This window comes from Epithele typhae (assembly GCF_022376455.1).
Source record: "Epithele typhae strain CBS 203.58 chromosome Unknown BXZ73scaffold_295, whole genome shotgun sequence".
Classification (NCBI taxonomy): Eukaryota; Fungi; Basidiomycota; class Agaricomycetes; order Polyporales; family Epitheliaceae; genus Epithele; species Epithele typhae.
The window spans coordinates 22,066-28,065 of record NW_025954486.1 but is presented as its reverse complement, the minus strand read 5'-3'; positions in this window follow the sequence as shown (position 1 = coordinate 28,065).

Below are 6,000 nucleotides of genomic sequence, written 5' to 3'. Positions count from 1 at the left end.
CATTGTTCGGGTTTGGGAAAGGCCCCTTTGAAACCTCCGCATCGGCGTACGCGTAAGCATGGCGAGCTGTGAGCGAGGCGCCAGGAATGTCGGCCGGGGTATAGGGGATGGCGTGGGCAATCCAAGGGGTGTTGTAGCCGCTGCAAGAGGGCGTCGGATGTCGACGACTATGGACATTTGGATGGTCCTCTCCCCCGAGCCCAGGACTAGGAGAATGGTGCGAGACCGCGCGAAGCGACTTCGGTGCATTGAGGAGCCGGTGGATGGAGGAAGCGCAGATGACGAGGCGGCAGATAAAGAAGCAGGAGCACGGAAGTGAACGGGAGTGACTTGGAATGGGTGAGATGCGAGATGAGGAAACCTCTACTAGTCCATGTCGAGGTCGGGAAGTCCGAGGGCGGTGTTCCAGTCCGATTTCGTCTGGTGAAAAGGATGAGTCGATTTTTGGGAGGTGGAAGATATGACGCACGAACGGCGTCTTCAGGCACATGTAAGCCTTCTTGCAGCCGTCGAACAATACAAGATACCTATGCGCTTGCCTGACAGACATTCAGTGACGTTGATGATGCTGGAGGGAGCACTTACTTTTTGGCGTATGCGGCCTTGCCTCGTTCGCGGGAGTGTTCATGCAGTTCCGCATTTTGCAACCAATGCTGCCTGAAAAAGCCGAAGAACACCGCGGTTCTCCACATCTCACGCCGCAACAGCTTGCGCTCCTCCCGCCACCTCGTGAGCATCGCATGTATGCGGAACCAGTGGACGCTCTCGACTGTGAACCCGACCTCAGCTGAAGTAGTGTATCCAGGCAGGGTACTCACTCTGGTCCTTGTACCGCTGATGTGCGGCCGTCCCAGCCTTGTCGACAACTGAAAGACTGTCCCAGATCCACGACTGGTCCCCCTGAGCCGAAATGACCATCGCCTTGAGATCGGTTTCTTCGAGCGGATGGACTGCGGGGTCATCCGGTGGCACGCCTAGACGGAGGAGGCATTTGACGACCCTTCGGTACTTGTGTGCTGCCGCCTGCACGTCGCCGCGAGCCGATCCGAGGGTAGAGGAGATCTCTGTGCGCACCCTCTTGCTCCGTGCATGCTTTTTGCTAAGTTTCACAGAGAACGAGAGGATCAGTGCAGTGCGGACCTCGTCGAGCGCTTCCCGGGCCTCATCTCGTCGAATCTTAATCTCCGCTTCCACAAGAGGCACAGCTGGGGTCTCCTTCAGTACCGCTTCATGGAACGAAGAGGGAAGCGCGATATCGGCATTGTAGACCTCTTTCCACAAAGAGGCCTTGCGCTTGGCGCGTGGGGCCTTCCAGGCAGCTTCAGACAGTCGCGGGAAGTTGGTCTTGGGGGCGTCCTCTTCGGAGATCATCAAGGCTGCATCTTGTAGTGCGGGCTGAATGTGGGCGTCCCAGAGTGGGGACCACTCCGCATATCGCTTGAGAAAGTCGGCTTGCTGATCCACAACACTAGACGGGACCCTGCCCTTGAGCATGAGCGCTTTGAGGAGTTTTTCACTGCACATCGTTTGAGTACATGAAAGCGGAGAGTATATGAGAAACCTACCGTTCTACCTGAAGGCGAGCACCCTCGTCGAGGGCTTGCATAATCTTTTCCTCCCGACGGGTTGTTGACGACGCCTTGCGCGCCTTCTGGCTTTTGGTCGCATCCTTTGCATCCGTCACTGATGGGGTATGCACTCGTTCATACTCATCACTATCACAAGCTTGAAGACGCACGCACCCTGCTCGATATTGATATCGTAAATGTTCTCAAGGCTGTCGTGATTCGCCATGTCCACTACTGCGAGTTTGAACGCAGCCTCTTGCTCCTTGAGCTGTGCAAGCCGTTCGGGACTGAACGTGGCCTCGAGAGCTGTAAGATGGCGCTCGAGGTCTGCAATAAACTCTTCACTGGTGTTGTACCTTGCAGAGAGGTCCCGACCTTCATCGACGGTCAGTGCACAATGACCGAAGAACCTATCAAGACATACTCATTGTGTGCAAATGACGGACGTTCTGGTCGTTCCAGATGTCGTTCAGCGCATCGTGACGAGATCCTGGTCCCATCTCCTGTATTCGTGTGGCTAGCTGGTATATAGCAGCCCACATCCGTTCAGACGCTTCACCATCGGTACGTGCAGCGCCGGGGAGGTAGTTGTAAGAGAACTTGTAGCGACAGCTGGCTTGGTGGGCAGGTAGGTGGAACTTGCCAACGGCGATAAGCATGTAAGGAAGTTTCTCCCACTCGGCGACGCTGGGGAGGCACTCCATGAGCTCCGACCAGGTAGACATGAGCTTGTCCATCCGCGTGTCATAGTTCCGGTGATATTGACAATTGATGTCATAGCCGGAGATGAGCATCGGGAGGGTGAGGTACGGCTTGATCGCACTGGCTTCACTGAGGTCTGCGTACTTGAACCTGTTTCTATTATGAACATTGTGGACCGATCTGCAATCGGATGAGGACTTACGCTTCACCTTTGGTCAGGTCGACAACACTGTTTCTCATCGTCATCATGTGTCGGGAGCATGTCATTGCGAGGAGTCCAGAAACAGTACCAGCATAGCGCTGATATCCCATGGCCCCGAACTTGTTGCATGTGGATTCCTGTAATGCGTGAGCTCATGCGCACAGGCTCTTATAGGACACGTACCTCTGCGGGAGCTTCCGCCTCTGCATCCTTGAGAATGGCCGCCGCCTGTTCCTCGTGGACAAAGAACGCTCCGTTGCGTGTCATAGCCTTGTCGTGTGGATCGACAGCTTTCATTTTTTGAAACTGGGAGAAGGTTGCGTCTTTATTATAGAAGAAGGCGTCGAGGTATCTACAACGGCATCAGTCTGGGGCTCGCAGGCTAAGATGAAGAACTCGCCTCTTATCCTCGCCCTCATCTTGCTTCTTCTCGTTGAGATCGGGCGGCTCCGGGACAGTGTTGTTGATCCCTGGCTGCGGACACGAGGAACACAGGGTGGCGAGGACTCCAGCTTCCATCTCGCCTCCCGGGTCGACTCCATTTCGCTTGGTCAACCTGACGAAGGCGTACTGGCGCATCGAAGCCCGCAGTTGTGCATATCGATTCTATTTGGATATGGACTCATCGTCAGATTATGCACGCGACTAAACATAGGGACCCTCACCTCAATCTCGTGCGTTCGAATATTGTCCTTGCTTCGTGCGAGGTAGTTCCAGATGTCGAGAACGGATATTTGCGACTGCAGGGATAGGAGATGAAAGTCACGAAGGGCGGAGATGGTGAAAGCGGTACGTGGCGTGTCCCATGTCGCGGGCCACAGCCCGGCTTGGATGAGCTGCATTGACTCGTGCATTGGCTCTTGCTCGAAGGAGGCATGCGTGCAGAAGGTGACCTCAAACGTCTGCGGACCGTGCGAGTCGACGATGGTCATAGCCCTTTTTTGCTGTGAGGCGAGCGAAACTGGACAGGGAAGGCCACCGTGACCGAGGTGAAGGACGAGGTTGTGTGGGGAGGGCAGTTCCCCAAGGCCCACGCGGTCCCAAAATCCAATGGCTGGGTCCCACTGCTCCACACGGTGATAGGGGAGCCTGCAGTGTTGGGCGACGATACATGTAATGCATAGGGGCAACGGGTACATGCAGTCAAAACATCGGTATACGTGTGTCGCCGCCCCTGCGCGCGTGCCAATCTGGAAAGCGCAAGATGAGCACGGCAGGGGAGCGGCGGGTCCAGCCTCTTGTTCTAACAACGCGTCTTGAACGCGGGAGGCCCACTCGTTCTGGAAATTTGCCATGTGTTCCGCGGCCGTCTGTGACACGGTCACTATATGTTTGTACATACGGGCAGCTGGACGTACCGTCTGTTTCTTTCTCTTCTTGGCCTCTGACGACTGGTTCACCGTGACGTCTGAGTTTGAAGGCGGCCCATCGTATACGCCGCCGTCGTCATCGCCGTCTTCGTCGTCATCGCCATCATCGTCGTCTTCGCCGTCATCGCCGTCTTCGTCACCATCGGTGTCGTCAGTGTCCTCGATCCCAGCCAGGTCGACCGGGTTGTTTGGATGATCGCTGTCAAGTCCAGCCCATGCTCTGCTGGGACCGGCGACGGCCGTGGGGGGAGGTGGGCGGGGACCATCAGGGATCTCCCCAGAGAATGCCTGCGTGCGCGTCCGCTTGAGAGTGTTTAAGAATGCGAGGCCTCGGCGTGACTTCATCGGAGCTCTGGGGATTGAATTTGGCACATGCGAGTTATGCCGAAACATGTAGAACTCACGTGGTTACAAAAAAAGGAAGGCTGGTGTAATGGGAGTTGAGCAGCCGAGAGTCTCAAGGCCAGGACACGCTGTTGCCAAGGGTTAGCAGTGGGGTGTGGTGGTTGAGCCGTGTTACGCACAGTAAGTAAGCCTCTACCGCGGCGAGTGTTGAAGCCGAGGTGGATGTTGAAGACGGAGAATCTGCAGGAACGACGCGCAGAACCAGGTTCTACGACAAAGTGACTCGCCACAAGCACACGATCGTATGACCGGTACGAAGGCGAAGACGGAAAATGCGTTGTAGAACCAGGTTCTACGGTGCAGTAACTCCCGGACGCACACGATCGTATGACCGGTACAGAGCGCGAGAGGGAAAGGAGATATTGGAATGACGAAAGGGAGCAGGGTTAGAGTGGGCAAGAAGAGGAGGACGGGGAGTATGCACGAAGAAGACAGGTGTGAGTAGGAGGACGACGACGACGACAGAGGGGAGAACGGAGGAGCGTGGGACTTGACAACAGGCGGTGATACGATCACCTGACTGGACGCGCTCGCGGTCGGGTTTGTTGATTGTGTTCTTGTTCCCACGCCACGGGGCAGGGAGTCAGAGGCGCCTTCGTCTTCTCGCTCTCTTCTCACCTCCACCACCCCACGGTCCACGTCGCTGCATCCACCACCATTTCAGCCCTCTCCGTCCCCTTCCATCCCACCGTCGAAGCAGACAATAGCGGCTACATAGTCGACTGTTGTCTGTAGACGTCGGCGCCCCAGGGGCACCGATCTCTGCTTTCCCCCCACAGGTCCCCAGGGTATCTCCAGGTCTCCACCCCCAGCTGGCCAGCGGATGTGTGTAGCGCTCTGACGTTGCACGCCCGTGCTCTTTGCTAACACCGTAATGACGCAGCCATCCACAAGACTGCGATCAACATCGCGACATCAAGTCCCCCAAAGCTTCGCCTGAAGCTCGTCAACGTGAGTCGAGCAGGACGTTTGCTGGTGGCGATATGCGCTGATTACGTGGCATTCAGGCCGGGTCCAAGGTTACAAGAAAATCAATTTCCTCGAACGAGTGGTGTGTTTTCTGGGTAAGTCCGTGGGCATGTTTATGTTTCCCCGCTGTTTTCTTATCGCGCGACGTTTCAGCTCCCCTTTTCCGATCCGCCCTGTCAAGTTTGCATCCCTTCCACCCTTTCTCGTCCTCGGATAATCTTCTGGTATGTATGTCAACTCGCTGTTGTACGGGATATTGCTAACACATGTCAAAGATTCTGGTTTGCCGCCCTGTGCTGAATCGTGGACGACGTCTAGTTATCGCCTGCCCCCGGTAAGTTGTTGGTTGGGATGTTTGGTCGCATTTATTGAAGTTTACATCCGCAATGTAGGTTTTACCATCTATGACTCCCAACACTTTCGACGCTCGTGGGGACATGGGCCATTGGTCCCTTACGTTTCGCGCGTCCAGCCCAATCGAGACATCAAGGGTAAGTGTTCTTTGTTATTCACTCGATCCGTAATCTAATACGAATTTCATAGATCGCCCTCCGTTGGGAGAGTGCGGTCCGTTCGATGGATACGTCGCTTCCGACGGGTTCAGCAGCGGTACCATGTTCACGACGCCGAATCAAACTTTTGTACCGCAATTCGGCTTGGCATTTCAGGAGATTAAAACATTCGATGACGGTCTTTGGGGTGCACACGAGTTATCCAGGTGGCCACAGCAATACCATCCGTCCCATATCCACATTGCATGCATCCCGCGGGAAACAAGTGTGTA